General features: G+C 44.5%; 1 protein-coding gene across 4 annotated transcripts in view; it reads left to right on the top strand.

The window, feature by feature from the left end:
* Positions 1-16613, top strand: part of numb (NUMB endocytic adaptor protein) — a 37529-nt gene continuing 20916 nt past the window's right edge. For all 4 annotated transcript variants that reach the window (XM_075447614.1, XM_075447612.1, XM_075447613.1 and 1 more), the window contains exon 1: positions 1-144. The gene's annotated coding sequence lies outside the window, so the exon portion shown is untranslated. The remainder of the gene's footprint in view (positions 145-16613) is intronic.

Below are 16613 nucleotides of genomic sequence, written 5' to 3'. Positions count from 1 at the left end.
CAGCGGCGGTGGCTGAAGCGATTGGACTGCGAGGATCTCTCCGACGCTTTTTTGTGGAATTTGAATTATTTGGCACAGCACGTCTCGTGATTCACAGGTGACGTCTTTAACGGGGCATCTTCTGGGTCGCGGAGGTGACCACAGGTAAGTTGAGTAGCGCGCCGTGTCTTATTTTGACCAGCATGCCCGGTAAACCTGGTTAGCATACCGAGCTAAGCGGCACTAGCTTGTGTTTTTCCGAATGCGGCACACGCAGCTATGTTAGCCTCCAGTTGCATGGCATTTAGCTCGCTTGCTAACCCGACTGACTGACAGAGGGAGTAAATGTATGCTGCGAGACTGTCTGCCGCCCCTCACGTCTGTTGGAAAAGGTCTGCGTCTGCCTAACAGAAGGAGCTACGAGGTGATTTTAGCTAGTTAAAGCCGCCGTCAGTTAAGTCGCAGATGATTCTCAAGTTACCTGGATAACTTTAAGAGGTGGACGTTACTCAGCAAAATAATGAGCTCAACTCAGAGTATAATTAGTAGCTCTGTAAGGAAATAAACGGTCACGACATGTTTCTTCACACTGTCACACGGTTTGCTTGTGTAATACCATCGTTACAAATGCTGGGTGCCAGTGGTGGGACCGTGTCTATTAGCAGCGAAGTTTAGTGACATGGCAAGTTTTCGGAAAAAGGTGTCACAACCTAGCGCCTTTAGATCGAAACGCATGACTAAAACTGGAGCTGCCCAAACACCCAGTCATCAGACAGTTTTGGTCTCCCTTTGGATGAGCTGTGACTCATAACGGCATGAATTTCTGTCAGTGTCAGAATGCCCCCTTAAACCTTGTAATGATGTAACAATATCTGCCCGAGACCTCTCGGCTTGTGCGGTGGTTTAGGCTGAAGAGCGTGATATTTCCATTCTGGTCTGCCATCCCTGATCAGATAAACATCAGTGGTCAGATTACCTTCTACAGGCAGTCTTTATAAAGATAGCCGCATGATTGATAGTGTGATGGAGCACACCCATATGGCTTAAGCATCCTGGCTGTTGGATGGTGAGCCTGTTGGGATTCTCTCAGCCACAGCTGTTCTGGAGATCTGATGGGACTGATGTTTGGGACACAAACACACAAAGAGGAGTTCTCCGTTTTGGCCTTTGAAATATTGCTGCATGCCACCTTTTTGCTCCTAACAGCGAGGGGATGAAGATGTATCTGCTGACAGCGTTGCTGAGTATTTGTGGTCATGGTTAGAGATTTTCAGCGCCTGACGCCGATTATTTACAGAGCGTGGAGGCAGGCGACTGACATGCATAATGCCAACATCGGTTGGTCTCACAATTAATTGAGCAAAATGGAATTGAGTCGCTGTGCTTGTCTGCTTTAATTCAGCAGTAACAGGAGAGGATGCGCAAAGTTTCTGAACATAAATAAGCATTTCAACCACACTGTTATGCTTGTTTGCTGTTTTCAGTAAAACAGAAATTCCAGCAGGAGAACCACACTAACCAGGCTTCAGATTTCATATTTGTGCTCACGGGCCCAGTGAAATTATCAGCTATTGGTTATCTGAAAATGGCATTTAATCTGATTCATAAATCAATCTGTCACTAGTGATGGTACGGGTGCTTTCGAGCAATTCTGAATATGTGTACGTGCGGGAATTTGACGTCGCACTTTTGCAGATGGAGATAATCTGTTCTTTTCCCAGCATTTTTAAAGTAACTCAAGGCTTAGCTCATCTCAAAGAAGGAGGGGGGGCCAGTTTGGCTGTCTGCCACCGAACCCACTGTGCAAGTATGTCAGCTGTTGGAGGGAGAGGAGGAGGAGAAAGCAGGAGCAAGTGTTTGGCCGCCGCTTTGTGATTCACTCTGTGGGAGAAACCGGCATTGCTCCGAGCGTTTCCCTCTGTTCTACAAGGAGAGGCCCTTTCTTGGCAGCGAGCTGTGCGTGTGAATACGTAACGGTGATGCAACGAAAGCCAGATAAACTTGCTGATGACGATGCAGTCAGAGGGCTTCACTTTTGTCCCCTGATACCTGGGAGATAGTCAAGAGTCTTGTCGCTTGCGGTGAAATCTGAGGAGGTGTCGGCTCGACTTTCAGTCCAGTCTTAACTAAATTAGTACGAGACTGGTCAAGACGCCTCTTTGTTTCTTGGGTGATGCTATCTTTCAGATGCCTGAATATCTGTTTCCCCTCAGAATTAAAGTGATAGTCCGGAGTAGATTCAACCTGGGGTCATTTGAACTGTGATATCCAGCCAAGTAGCCCACCCGAAGTTTTTTCGATCTTGGCTGAACATCAGCTGAGTTACTGAGTTATCCCGAATAGCTTCGTAAAAGGGTTAATGGAACCTGGTCCGTATCTCCAAAATTACCACACTAAAATCACATGCCATGACACCAAACTTCTACAGTAGTACAAATATGGTCTGTACTCACCAAACGATGTATTTGGAAGTTTGTACATAGTCCAGGAGTTTATTATTATCAACACAAGCCTGATAGCTTCTCTGCTGCTAAAGCTGCGTCGACGTCACTTCCTTGATCTGGGAGCTTCAAAGTAAGATGAGGGTTGATCTACTACTGTAGACAACAAAGTATATGCTATATTCTACATGATTTTTTTTATGAATTTTTATGTTGTAGAGTTGTGAATTTATTTTATCAATGGAGAAATTGAGCAGCCTTGCTTTGTTGTCTACAGTAGTAGATCAACCCTCATCTTACTTTGAAGCTCCCAGCTCCCAGAAGTGACGTCGACGCAGCTTTAGCAGCAGAGAAGCTATTAGGCTTGTGTTGATAATAATAAACTCCTGGACTATTTTCAAACTTCCAAATACATCGTTTTGTGAGTACAGACCATATTTGTACTACAGTAGAAGTTTGGTGTCATGGCATGTGATTTTAGTGTGGTAATTTTGGAGATACGGACCAGGATCCATTAACCCTTGTACGAAGCTATTCGGGATAACTCAGCTGATGTTCAGCCAATATCGAAAAAACTTCGGGTGGGCTACTTGGCTGGATATCACGGTTCAAATGACCCCAGGTTGAATCTACTCCGGACTATCACTTTAATTCTGAGGGGAAGCAGATATTCAGGCATCTGAAAGATAGCACTTTAAGATGTAGAAGGTATTTTTCTGCAGAAGTAACAATACATCCTCTGTGACTCAGTGGGGAAAAAGTGCACCAAAGTAAACTATTCTGCTATCATTGAGGACAAAACATGACCTATAAAAACGGTTGGTACCCAAAAAATATTCCAATGGCCCCCTCAAAGGTCCATGTGGCATTTGATAGCCTTGCATCATTACACAGAGGGCACGCTGTCTGCACATGTTACATCTACAAGCAGCTCCACATTTTTGGCTGATTGGGAGTAGATCCAGCGGAGACACTCTGAGAGGATTCAACCAGAGGGTAGCTTTTAGAGCCAGGATCTCAAATGTGCAGCTGACCCCATTTCGACACAAGTGGCCTAAAATAGGTTGTATGGCACAGCAGAGTTGATTTGAATTTGGTAAGCTGTCGCTTAGGAAAGTTGTTGGTCGTGAGTTCTGTTTCTCAAAGTAACCGCCAACGGATCCGGATGAACGGAAAAACGAATCGAACGAGCAACTTTTGATTATGCTCACAAGCTTGTGCCTGTTTTCACGTTTAGAAAACAGGACAAGGTTATTCCTCTGCCAGGGCAGTTTGTCTGTCTGTGTGGAAGGTCACACACACACACACACACACACACACACACACACACACACACACAAAACAAACCATATTTAAGGTTCACAGAGAGGCAGAGCACAGGAGAATGGAACAGCTCTTCTACATTTTAGTAAAACTGGATTACTTTCTTTAAAGCCGGGCGTAGCTTTGGCAAGGTGATGCTCTCAGAATGCTTCTCAGCTTTTCTTGCTCAATCTGTTGCCGCTCTTAAACGCTGGCGTCTGCAGTGTCGTCAGCACTGCAATCATTTCAACATTATTGTAATCAACCGTTGCGGTTACAAACTTTGAGAAATGCTTTTGTGCATGTGGTCAGTGTTTGTGTGGCATCATTTGCCAGGATCTATGCAACTCTGTTAGTGTGATGTTTTTGCTCTCCTCTTAAATGACTCGCAGGTCGACTTAAACACTCTTTGCCGTTATCTTGCACAATCACACAGTGATTGTTCTCATTTCTCCAGCGACTGAATCATATTAACTGGACTTATGACAGTTTCTCTTTGAGTTTAAAGAAACAATATTTCCACCTGCTGTTTTTTTTTTGTTTTGTTTTACTACTTTGAATGCAATTCCTTTTGGGACAACATCTTTAGCTTTTAATTGGGTCCAAGGGGCATTTATCTCCTCCTCTTGCCCTGGCTGTTTCAACTGTGGATTAGAGCTGGGAGGATTTGAGGGGGAGGCTGGCGTCACTGTATGCAAGGAGTTGCCTTTCAGGTTTGTGCCTGGATATGGTATGGGGCTCAGGGACTCCCATTGTCTCCTCGGGCCCCTATACAGAGTGATACCTGAGCCTGTCGGGCTGGAACAGCTCATGCTTTATTCAGCCCTCTGATCTCTACTTTAATTATGAGTGACCCAGGATGGAGTGACCGGTGGTGTATCTCACAGGGTGGGAACTTTGTACCAGTTCCCAGTTCTTGTCAGAGCACTCCACGTCTCAGTCTTTCTGTCGAGGTGTTAGTCATGTCTTATAAAAACATCTACAACAAAACAATAAGAATATCCAAAAATCCAGACTGTGGAGCAGCCTCCCGTTGTCTGTCAGGTCCTCTCAGTCTTTAGGCCAGTTCAAGTCCAGACTGAAAACATATCTCTTTTCCCTGGCCTTCCACTAGCTGAAATGGAGTTTACCTTGGCTTGCTACTTTTATTGTTACTGTTATTGTTATTTTATTGCTAATTTTATCTCAAATGTAATTTTTATCCGTGACAAAGTTATTCTTATTGCTATTTTATTGATGACTCTCTTAATATGTGATGCAGTTGCTATTGTGAAGCACTTTGGTCAGCTGAGGTTGTTTTAATGTGCTATATAAATACATTTTGAATTGAATTGAAAAAAGAGGCGACATTTAAGATGGAATCAAGGGTTTTACGGGTCTCTATTTCTCAGTGATTGTATTGTATTTCCATCCGCTGGCAGCGCTTTCAGCTTTGGATGAAAGCAGCTTGGCATGCGAACAGGAAGTTTTGCTAACTTTTGGATATAAGTTGTCAGCTTCTCTTGAGAATCATGCTCATTGCTTATTTGAACATTAATTGCCCAAAGATGCACATTTGTAGCTGGCTTTTTAGTATTACTTAACACCTTGACTGACACGTTATCAGGTTCATGTGTTCATCCCTTGTGGTTTGTGTAATAGCTACTTGCCTTGAAACTAAGTGGCATTTGTTTGTAAGTCTGTTTGTGTCAACCAAATCCCCGTCCACAGCATGATCAGTGATGAAACTCCCTCACGCATTATGCCGGTCGTCAGGCTGCCAACAGATCGGGTTCTTTGGGATCACGTGGGTTTTCCACGCCCCTCCCTCTGTTGTCACCCAGGACACGTATCAGTGTTGCTGTGGCAGCAAACCACTGTGGTTGCTGGATGATGTAGCCGTAAAAGCATGCAAAAAGCATGGCTCAGCATGTCAGAAAGACACAAAAAAAAGTTTTGGGAAAGATTTTGGTTCACAGACAATGTTAGGCTTGGTAATATGGCCAAAAAAAGTCATCCCTTGTTATACTCTGAGAGAATGGAGATGTACAGTAGATATTTAGATAGTTTCTATTAGCTTAGATATTTACCATTTCTGTATTTAGGAGTGGGTTAAAAAAAATTCTTGATTTTTAACAATCATTTTTGGTGAAAACCTCTTTCACAGCTAAGCCAAAGTTGGACTGAAGCGGTATTGAATCGAATAGGAAATCGAATTGATTCGCCACCTTGCAACTGAATTGAATCGATTTGGGAAACCAGTTGCGATGCCCAGCCTTACTGAGTACTGACTGAGCACTATGTATTTGCAATGATCTACTTTCCACCAGTTTTAGCATTTCCCATCCGTCTGCTTCTCTACTATCACTGCTCTTGAAATGTATTTAAATGAATATCTATGCTAACGTTTCCTAAATTCTTATTGTTTTGTCATCCTAACAACATTTGTTTGTAACATAATTCTGATCTCAATCTTCTTGTCTAGTTGATGACATTAGGAAATTACCTCATACGTGTTCTCTGAAGGCATGGCTTGTGTTTCTTCATTTAAACATCTGTTGTAACTCGTCTAAATATGGTATCAAATGAAGCTTTGGTGTCAGCACACGTGGTTTGAATTAGTTTTAAAGTGGGACTGCACGAGACTTTAGACCTTGCTGCTGCAACAACAGTCTTCATTGACTTGTGGTTTTCTGGGAAGCTCTTTCTGGCCCATATGGGTCTGTTTACAGGCATTGCTTGTTGCGTAACTGCAGTGAGCTTGATCCATATTTCTTTGGCTGCTGTATGTCTGTTAGATAACTGGATTATGAGTGGGCAAAAGATTCAGCGATGGGGCGCTTAAGTTTGACGGTTTACATCGAGGCATTTTCTCATTGCAGCACAGTAAGCGGTCTTGTTGCGGCGGTCAAACTGTTCCTGGTTACAGCATTGTTGACAGTGGAGGGAGGACCCACACAGCAGCCAACACCGAAGCTCTGCCTAATCGATGATGAACGTTCCCCCCGGCCCAAAAAAATAATCAATTATTAATGAGCTGAATATCACGTTCTCCCTGAGCTACAGAGGTTTTTTTGTTTGTTTAAGAATTACTGTTGCCTCTTTGCATTTGAGAGAATGAGTGAGAAAAATGTTACCAACCGTTAGAAATGCCAGTTTGATTTACTTTGTTTCAGTCCACATTCCTCACAGATGGGGCAGGTCGGCCTTTTTCTTTTCCTGAATCGGAGCGGCTTATTGGTTATCAGGACGTAGGCCAGTGGGGGCCGTGTTTGCTTTGTGTTGCATCGTGGTAGATCCTTGAGCACTGCAGCGTTTTGTTTGCAACAGACTTCCAGGGACAGGTGTCTGAGCAGCATGTGTATGCGCATTTGTTGTGTCATCGTGGAGACGGGGAAAGTATGAGTGCGAAAGATCCCAGACATGTATTCTCACAGGTTCACACACTCCGCACCATTGCACCATTCCTCCACCAGCAAGCGGCCTGCGGAGAGGGACGTCTGGCTTGTGTGAGTGCCACAGTGCTGAGTCGACAGGAGGGGAACAAAGGCTTCGCTGTGCTGCTTGTCTGTTTGGCCGCCTTCACACAGCATTTCAGCGAGGGCCACCGTCAGCTTTTGGCTCTGGGAGCCTTGTTGACCGGGCCTTTGCCTGCTGGCCACTGACCCGTTGTGCCCACAGTGCCTGCAGCTTGTCAGGCCTGTGAGGATTGCTGATTATCCCACAGTAATTGGTCCCCGGGCTCTGGCTTGATCAAAGGTGCCCAGCTGATTGTGGAGCCCTGGTAATTTTCCATTCTCTGATGCTCTGCTGTCCTTGCCTGTTCATCTGTCTTCATCTGGTTGCTCATGCCCTGTCTTTGGACATGGGAGGACAGGCTTGGCGGCTGTTGGCTTAATTATGTCTGGTTTTCTCAGAAGAAGTGACAGGGCTGCGCTGCGCTTTCCCTTTGATACAAGATAAATTGAGTTTATGAGGGTTGAGATTTGGGTTCAGCTTAAAATTTCTTGAGCTCAAGTTAAGTGGAAGTTGTGAAGCCACATTATTTCCAAGCCGTCATGTGACTTGGCCAAAGCTTCTCTCGGCGACACCTGCACCTCAGTCATGCGCTGTTTTAAATTCCTCAGAACTCTACACTCTCTGCTTTTACTGATTAGGTTGGTGTCTGCTTCAGGGTGCGATACACCTCGTTTCATGATACTTTCAACTCTCACACTAACCGGCCAAACTTTCCAGAGCTGTCCAAATGGTTTGGTAGGTGAGTGGACATGGAAGTAATTTCTGATATTCATATAAAGGCCTTCTACTGTGAAGTATTTTCAATGGAGTTGTCCCACACTTTTGGGGGGGGGGGGGGGGGGGGCTAGACGGCTGAATCATTGCTGGCACTGAAATAAAATGGAACCACAGAATAAACTGCTTTCCGTGCGGAGACGGTAATCATTGGTAACATAATCATTAGATCCTATGAAGTTGGTGTCTTTGAGTGAACCTTGTCACAATGTGATCTCATTCTTTCTGACAGTCCTGGAGTTCAAAGTCCATCCTCACATGCACCTGGTTGTAAATTCTCTTACCCTGTTCTTTGATGTAATTTAACTCCACAGATAAGACAGTCCCAGTCAGTCAGTGAGACCACAGCGCTAAGAAGCACAATACAGTCTAAAATACACATTGACAAGTCGTAGGTTTAAAGTAGAGCCACTGAGTGTTCATTTCCAAAAGTGTAACTGTGCCACACCCCTGTCTGCGCTGCGCCATAATTCTGCAGGGTAAACAGCCTTGCAATTTGGCTTAATCTGTTGCATAATTTGGAATTCAGCGTTCACCCGTGTCTTGACAAATAGCCCAAGCAGGACAGAGAGAGCAGAGCTCACGTACGTGGAAAGAATTCCTGAAATTAGTGTGCAGCTCAACAGCTGCACTGAATACAACAGCTGAATTTGCATTCAAGCACACCAGATCTGTTTAGTCGGCTTCCTGACTTCAATACAGCCCGCCTGTCAACGTGTGGACTCCTCCTACTGTTTGATTCCGACCCCCCCCCCCCCCCCCCCTCTCTCTCCATATATAGAGGTAGTTTTTCAAGTCATGGAAATATATTTTTCCTCTTACTTTGTCACAGTTCAGCTTGTTCTAAGCTTCATTCGTCCAATCTGAGAAGCTGGCGAGTAAACAAGAAAAAGATTTGTGCGTGTGTGTCTAGGTTAAGTAAGCTTGTGTATCTGTGTGTCAGCCCAGGCCGACGGGCAGAGGAGCGACTGCATGTCTGTTCGCTCAGCAGGAAGTTCCTGTTCTACTCCATCCTCTCATCACTCATGCTGTTGGACAAATACTGCCACTGACTCACAGACGTGCACACAGACGTGCACACAGACGTGCACACAGACACACAGACGGCAAGTGCCACTGAGCGATGGCACTGTGTTGTCATTTACTGATATCTTTGACAAAAAGCTGGATTATCGATAACATGCTCCCTGTGTCTGTGTGTGTGTGTGTGTTCCTGTGTGTGTAATCATTTGGGCATTCCTTAAGTCATACATGTACGCCTGTGCTTATCTGATGCAGCGCACTGTGTCGTAGCACGTGTGAAAGTCAGAAGCTTGCAGTTCTGAAGGCCCCGGAAGGATCCCCCCCCCGCAGTCATCTCTAGATGATGACTGGGAGCAGTGAAGAGTGACAGGCCTTCATCCCTCTGTGAGCATATCGTGCACGCACTTTGTGACACCATTCCTCTCCGTGAGGCTGTCATCGCCTCTTCTACGCTATGACTGCCAGCTCAAATTATTTTTCTGGACACAGATTGCTGATTGAATGCCAGTTATGTTTGTTAATAATGATCATTAAAGAAGGAAAATCTTTTGGCCTTCGTTCTGTTTGCTCATTTGCAGATTGGACAGTAATGGCATCCCCGGCAGTCGCCTGGACAGCAGTTGAAAGCCTTTTTTAAACCGATTTTTGAAACGACGCCGGCAGACCTATTTGACTCGTCTATTTAAATCATCCCCAATGCTGCTAATTTCCTCCGAGCGCATTAATTGCTTCTGATCACCGAATTATTTCTCGTTCTTTGTAGTTTTTCTTTGATGCCTAAATTAACTCGTCTGATACCACAGCAGGAACCTGGTTTAATCAATAAGTGTTGATATTCACAGAGCATCTGCTTGCAGCTGTCAGGCCAGTTATTTGACTGCCAGTCAGTGCGCCATTATCAGGGCTTCTTATAAGAGGTCATTTGGTAGCTGCAGGGCAGACATATTCTCTGGGTCACCTTAAGTAAAGGCAGAGCGATAAGAGGGAGGGGGGGGACTGCTACTATAAGCACCTTTTTAAAGGAGAAGTGTATGTAAATGCATCCAGCAATATATTAATACTTATTTTTAGTTCAGTTTATTTTGCGAAACACTTGTCCTTTAGAATAAAAATAGAATAGAAAAATACTTTATTCATCCCCCAATGGGGGAAATTCAAGTAGCTCAAAAAATGATTAATATTTACAATGATTGTATATAACAACAACAACAATAATAATAATAATAATAATAATAATAATACAAATGCTAATAAAAATACTACTACTAACTAATAATAATAATAAATGACTAAATAAATAATAATAAAAAAAAATCAATCAATCAATTTGATAAGAACTCAACAGTCACTGTTAAAAAGTGAGTAATATCACAAAAGGTTTCATTCAGCACTGCTCATGATTTATTTGAGGATTGCTCATCGTAGGTTGTTGGGCTGTTTTGGCATCGACAGGAAAGTTCCCTACTTTTGACCTTGCTTTCCTATCTGCCTCACATCAGGCTGATTGGTAAACAAGTGATGTTTCCATTGTGTTATATGATGCCAGACTCACGGGACTCGGTTCAATGGTCGAAGTATGGTAAAAAAAATCTTGTATTGTGTGCGCCCCCGTCACAGATGTGCCGTGTCGTTTGAACACACTATGACCTAAAAAGTCCTGAACACAAGAGCAACCCGTTGTGTGTTGTGACTCATACACCAACCTACCACTAAAACATCTTTTTGCCCTAACTTGGATTTTGTGCTGGTCTCGTTAAGCTGCATCAGTATGCCGGCCTTTCTTGCTCCATTTCTCTCATTCCCATGGCATGTCAGACTTAAAGGCTTGTTTGAACACACCAAAGACGTGCTGTGTAATGAGTCTGATCATTCATGTTTTCTCCTCTGTAAGTTGTAACGTTGCGCACTACATTGCACTGTTTCTTAACATTTTCAGGTTATGATATATTTGTGCTGTATTTAGTTTATTTGGTTAATTGTTGCTTACGTATCCACAGCGCAGGCACAGACTTCATGTACATGAAGGCCTACCTATTTAGCAACAGTTGTTTTCACCAATGTCTGCTGCCTGTAGATGAGAAGAGATGGGATCCAACAAAGTATTTGAAAACTAAAGTGCAGCATGTTAGACCCACTCAGAATGACAGGAGGCCAATATCTCCACTCCTGCACTGGACTCAAAAATGACCCAATCTGGGGTGGTCCGTGGCATAGTGGGTACAGCAGGCGTCCCATGTACAAGAGGCTATGGTCCTCGCTGCAGCTGACCCCGGTTCGAGTCCCGCATTGAACGGCCTTTTGCTGCATGTCATTCCCCCTCTCTCTGCCCCCTGCTTCCTGTCTCTAAAAAAAAACTGTTCTATCCATTAAAGGCATAAAAGCCAAAAAAAAAAAAAAAAAAGACCCAAACTGAGATTGGTTCTTTAATCTGATTTTCAAATATATCCTGCCAAGAAACGCTAACCTTGAAAAACACTGAGCGAACCGACTGTAAGTGCCTAAGATGAGGCAGCAGTTCAGTTGGGCTCAGATTGGACCGGTCGTATTTCACCTCATCTCGCTTCCCTTGCACCTCATCGTCTGATCCGCTGCGCAGTCGAGCTACAACTCGATGCGCACTGCAGTAAGCAGCGGCGCTCACTTGGTCGCTGTGTCACGTGTGCCAGGCTCAAGCAGTCTACAGTGCCAGAGAATGAAAAGTGTGCTGCTTGTATAAGAGACCAGCACGTAACTGAACCTGCTTGCTCTGAATGCTCAGGCCGAACCCATGCCTTTCAGTTCATTTCATCTAAACCCGGCTCTATCATTTCTAAGAATATTTTCTGGAATCAGAGCCAACATTAAGCTGGTATTACTGGCTGATAAGTCTGTAAAGTGTGAACAGTAAGTAGTGCAGGTCTTTTTTATTGTCTCTGTCTGCATGCCAGCTGGCTCCCACTGGGACAGTCACCCCCCATTTACCTTGACAGAAACACGCTCTGTGTTTTGTTGGTACTCATCGTGACGCAGGTCAAGCAACCCTGCCTCGCAAAACAGTTGATTCAGTTTGTGGTTAAATCAGCAGCGTGGCTTAACAGCAACAGAAGTCCAGCCCAATGTTTTTGTGGTGTGTTGAAAGTAAACGTTGACACACGTGACTTTAACCAAAGCTCTGGGATTGTCTCCCACCTTCTTACTCATCCATATAGACCCTCTGAGCTAATCTTGCACCAAGTTTCCTGGTGCAGAAGTGCTTTGTGTTTCAGTATTCAGTCACATTCAGGGATAAAACCTGCAATCTTTGATCAGCGTTCTTTTTCTGAGTCTCTCTAAATGTGCTAATGCTCACATTTTCGTTGTCAGCCAACCAAAGGCAGGATTAATAGATCACCTATTAACAGAACTTTACTGAGGCCAGGTGAATATGTAACATTGGCAGTGTTTCCTCAGGCCAGTGCTTTGTGCAGAGAGAATACCCAGTGTGTGCAGTTTGGCCTGATTTCTCTACCTTGCTGAAACTCCTCTAATGGCAGTTTATTACCCTGAAGAACACCGAAGCTTGATAATGGAGCTTCTTTGGCTTCGGGCCCTCGAGAAGCTGCGGTCATCTGTCTACCTTGTGAGTTCGTGTGAGAGTGTGCTTTTCTGAGCTTTGTAGTCCTGCTGTGGCAGTGTGTACGTGTAATGCCAGAGACGTCAAGAGGGAAACGTAAACACGGTGTCCATAAGAAGTGTCCCAAAAGATTTCACTTATTAAACTGGAGGACAGTGTGAGGAGGTCACGCTTCTGTCCAACAGTCCAACGCCGATGTCTTCCTCACAAAAAGGAACGGTGGGCACTCTTGTCGGAGGAAGAAACCCATGGCTGTCGTAGGTCAACCAGTGTACGCACAAGCAGCCACTTTGTTAGCTTTTGTACAAAATTACTGCCTCTTTATAAAGATATCTTCCCACGGCTGTCACATGAGTGAGTACTTATTGTATTCTCAGCAGCAGCTTGCCATAAAAAGAGACCAGGATTGATGGAGCTCAGCTCTTAAACCAGTACATCAAACCCCTCCTGGCAGGCCAGGGCTTTCAATCGGCAGCCTCCCTGCACAGCATAGCAACAAGGTTTTTTCAATGCTAATTGAAACCTCACTCTATTTGGCAAACGGTCTCCTCCAGCAAGATTTGCTGAATAAACAATCGCAAAATGCAGCTTTAGGGCAATAAACAAGGAATAAAAATCTGTAAGATGACCCGTCCATGGCATGTGTTGTCCCTGTGGTGGAGATGGGGCAACAGATTCAGTATGTGAATCATCACTGGGGCACGGTGATGGTGATTTGCCACTCCCCAGCGCGAGGGTACTGCCCTGGATGTTTAAATGTGGCCTCAGCAGCTGCCCACAGTGATGTGTTGAACTTGGGCTGGTCGTTCAACTTTGTGTTGGTCTGGACTCCAGTAATACCATGCCTGACCGCTCCCACGCACACGCACACGCACACACGCACGCACACACACACACACACACACACACACACACACACACACACACACAGACACGATATCAACTGTGCAGCGTTCTGGGCCACATTTTTTTCCTCTGTCTCCACTCTAATCCCAGTCAGTCGTGTGTACTCAGGAAGCGGGGGTCATAGTGTCTTGCGAGGGTCAGGGAACAGATTGACTCTGAAATGATTCAGGGGCAGACAGGGATCCCCCTGAGCAGTGCAAACAGGAGCCAGCACTCCTATTCCCACCATTTCCTTCCTTTTGTGGCGTTCCACCCACTTCTGTCGTGTCCCGACCGTTCGCTCCATCTGAGATGTGGTTGAGTCTGCATTTTTGCGTCTATCCAAGTAGATATTTCAGAGAATTCAACATATTTTCCACCGCACACGTTCACCTCGCTCTCACAGTAGTGGTGTTTGCTGTGTTTGGTTTGTGAAGAGAATCGGTTGATCCGCAGGCCTTTCCTTTGGACTCCCATCTTTCGTCAGGTTGGATCCGTTGGATCTCTTTTTTCAGACATATTCTGTTCCAGACTGTGTGATTCAGACACTGATGGTGTAGCGTGTGCAGATCATGAAAGCATGGAGAAGTCAGAGCAGCTGGTGATAAGTTGCACTTGTTTACTGACCGTCTCTTTAGACCAGCTATTACATGCAGTTTTATTATTGAGCTTTTCTGTACTTTTCTGCTTATTTTTTTTAGATGGAGGCTTAAGTAACTGGGTATAATGATGGCAGTTGCTATCCCAAATTTGCTGATTTGTAGCATTCAGGTGTGTGTTACCACAATGCCAAGGAGGAAAGACATCAGTCGTGACTTTAGAGACGCAGCCGTAGCTGCCCCATCAATCTGGGAAGGGTTATAAGGCCATTTCCAAACCATTTTGAGCCCATCATTCCACAGAGAGAAAGATTATTTAGAAGTGGAAAACATTCAAAACAGTGGACGTCCCAGCGAGGTCTTCTAGTGCTCGGGATAGATTCCAAACAATAGCTACTAGCTCAGACTCTACAGGCCTCATTTAGCATGTTAAACGTTAAAGCTCTTGACAGCACAGTTAGAAAAAGGGATCATTCAAGACCGCTAATTTATTTGCAAACAAACTACCCAAATCATCAAATTCTGTGTAAGATTATTTGTGTTATTTTTCATAATAAAGCTGTATAATCATGTCCTGGACCGTCAGACCAGATGTGGCTCTCTCGGGCAAGGAAAATGTATCTCTAACTTTGGTTGTTCCAGCATTAGGATTCTTTTCTAACCTCAGAGCTTCAGATACACAGTTTAGTAGAGGGAAAAATAAATAAAAAACATTATCTGCAGTGATATCGATTATTTTTCATGGACAACATGCCATTCCTGCATGTGACGCTGAATAGACTCTATTTAGGTCAAACTTTCCCTGAGTAATGCTGTAATTAATTCTGTGTGGTTGCATGTGACCCAGAATATCACTTTGAGGGGTTAACATTAATCAGCGGAGTAGCTGGGTGCCCATTGCATGCTGTTTCTGTTGTACTTCAACCTTCAATGTCAATATTGGGCTGTAGTTGGAATCATTTGCAGCCCAGAGCAATTACGCTGCATGTCTGCTATGGTTTATTGAATCTAGCTGTGTTTATAGTTATGTAAATATTAAGAGCTGAGCCGACTTCACACAAACAGAACCACACATCACCCCGACCTTCTTCGTCTTTCCTTGATCTCGGCCTCACGGTTTCGTCCTGGACGCTTGGATTCTCTGGGCTTTACCCCTTTGTGTGTCACGCTCAGTGGCTTTTCACTTTTATCCAGAATTTTCTTTTTTGTTCATGCCAAGCCACAAACGGGGACCAGAAAACTGGATTATCACGGCGCCGGCATTTTTTGAATTCTCTCTTCCCGTGGCCGTTTGGGAGCAGAACAGAGGCTCTATCACCTCCAGCTGACCAGCTCCCTGATAGCAAGGCTCTGCAGATATGCCTCCATGGCAGGATTTGCATGACAAATCGCCGGACTTATTGATAGAGGATATCCTATCTCTTTATTGCTCTCGAGACTATAAACACACAGAACATGGAATTCCTTGAGCAGAGCGGTATGAAATGGCATAAAGAGTATCAGCTGGCACAGAGGTGGGGCAAGTCATGAAAGGAGACAGAGGGGCCTTTTTGTCTTGAACCGCCCATTTTCTCTCTCTCTCTCTCTCTCTCTCTCTCTCTCTCTCTCTCTCTCTCTCTTTCTTTCTTTCTCGGTCTCACGCTCACTCCCTCTTCTAGCCTCTCCCTCAATCTTGTCTTTGAAACCCAACTGCTGTACTCATCCCTAGGATCCTTCTGCAAGGATTAATCAGTCTTCCATTCCTGGAGAGATTATTCAAATACTGTTACATCTACAGCTGCAACCCCCCCCCCCCCTCCAGGACAGCAGCACAGCACCGACTGAGGGAGGGATCTTGCTCGTCGTCTGTTTTCTTTTACGCTTTGAGTTTTGTTTTATCCGTTTGTCTTCTCATTTTGTTTTTAAAGTATGTCTGTGATTTTCCAGCAACCACGCTTTTGCACTTGAGAGCCCTGAGTGGGCTGCCCACTTTTTGCCATGTACTCTTGTTTCTGTCTATATGAACACTGAGCGAATGTAAATGGTTCTTGTGTAATTGTCCTCATAAGTGCTGGTACGAGAGGAGCCAGAGATCCTCACGGCACCGGAATACTGGAGCTATGACAGCTCCAGCAGGGTTCAGATCCTGCACTACACCAAAGCTTTTACCTCCCTGCACAACCTTTTTGTCTCAGCCCCCCACTCCGTGCCTCACTACACTTTTCCAAGCTCAAAAATGTGGCTTTTGATGTGCTTTATATCATCATGTTTCATTGCTGTCTAGAAGCAAAATCCACCTTTTAACGCTCGATGAATACATGCTCTTCCACAGCTCTTGCTGTTGGATTGAAAGTACCCCATTTTTGGTGCAGCTGATGTGAAACTTACTCGCAGATATGGTTGGAATACAGAATGCAAACTTAGTTTTAAAAATTTTAATTTAGTTTTTACATTTTTGAGGCGCAAACAACAAAATAGTGTGTGTGAGATGGATGTCTCCATCCATGCACAGCACTGTAGTTAAAGGGGAACTGCGGTATT

The sequence above is a fragment of the Odontesthes bonariensis genome, chromosome 17, assembly GCF_027942865.1.
Source record: "Odontesthes bonariensis isolate fOdoBon6 chromosome 17, fOdoBon6.hap1, whole genome shotgun sequence".
NCBI lineage: Eukaryota > Metazoa > Chordata > Actinopteri > Atheriniformes > Atherinopsidae > Odontesthes > Odontesthes bonariensis.
This window is presented reverse-complemented; position numbering and strand designations above follow the sequence as displayed.